Source organism: Montipora capricornis, chromosome 1, assembly GCF_036669925.1.
Source record: "Montipora capricornis isolate CH-2021 chromosome 1, ASM3666992v2, whole genome shotgun sequence".
Classification (NCBI taxonomy): Eukaryota; Metazoa; Cnidaria; class Anthozoa; order Scleractinia; family Acroporidae; genus Montipora; species Montipora capricornis.
In genome coordinates, this window is record NC_090883.1 from 49,504,379 (window position 1) to 49,505,593 (window position 1,215).

Sequence of the window (1,215 nt, forward strand, 5' to 3'; positions counted from 1 at the left end):
AGCTATTCTTTGGGAGCCCCAGGCTACCGGGCTCCTGTTAGGCAACAGCCTTGGTCAGTAAAAAGTAGATACTCTTGAATATTCCTCAGCAAGAAAACGTTTGCAAGGCTGCTGCCTAAGAAAATTTTAAAGGGGCCCTCAGAGCTAAACGCTGAGAACTTAGGAGCCCAACATATGAAGTGAGAGGTGTTGCTGTGAAAAATTAAGGCGCCCAGAGCTATTCTTTGGGAGCCCCAGGCTACCGGGCTCCTGTTAGGCAACAGCCTTGGTTTGAGAATACACAAAAATGATGATGTTGATGATGATAATAACAATAATAATAATAATAATAATAATAATAATCCTTTATATTATCACTGTTACCACTGGTCAACTGAAGGTAAAGGAAGACCAAAAAGGGTCGTATTTCTGACCAAAATTTGAAAACAAAAAAAAATTGTGAATTCCACAATAAGCAATATAATATTATGTTATACAATAATTTAATAAAAGTATAGACCTTCATGAGTAAGATGGAACACTCAATTTAATTTTATGCACAAAAGTAAAAATTTCCCATACAAGAAAAAAATGTCCTACAATGCAGAGTGTGACACTTCCATGTCAATAATTTAAGGTGATTCAAATAGCTATGTAACTCTTGTGATGGTGATGATGGATAACTGCATCACTACCACAAGATGTTACAGTATTAATAATATACATGAAAAAATTACTTGATTCTGATTGGCTGAGAGCAGTGCAGTTCAAGTGTACCACAGTGTAAAAAGTGTAACACACCAGTTCAAATTACACACCGAAATCCTGGATTATGATTGGCTAATAAACAATAGGTTTTGGTCAGAACCAATCAAATCTTTTGTTTTCAAATCAAGCGTGTGCCCTGGATGGTGCAATCTTTCCCTGATTGTGTGATACACATGCGTTTCTTTTGCTTAACCATCTTGAATTTTTTTCACGCAATCACATGATTTTCCTTGTGCAATTTGGAATAAATAAGCACTTGTAAGTTTTCAAAGACTGCAAATTGCACTCACCCTACAGGTTCGAGCAATTTTGTGTTCTGCAAGGACATAATGGTTTTAAAAAAAACTTCTGTCAAACGTTCTCTGTAAGTTAATAAGTCCAGCTTATTTGATACATTATAATAAAGCATGCATTTTTAGACTGTCATGGAAAACATCCACTGGCAGGCACATTTACTCCAGACGTGAA

General features: G+C 36.0%; 1 long non-coding RNA gene across 1 annotated transcript in view; it reads right to left on the reverse strand.

Moving 5' to 3' along the window:
- Positions 1-508: 508 nt before the first annotated feature.
- LOC138047069 (uncharacterized) overlaps positions 509-1,215 on the reverse strand; it is a 1,967-nt gene continuing 1,260 nt past the window's right edge. Inside the window, exon 2 of the long non-coding RNA XR_011131773.1 lies at positions 509-1,215. This exon is cut by the window's right edge and continues 512 nt beyond it. This is a non-coding gene — a long non-coding RNA (uncharacterized lncRNA).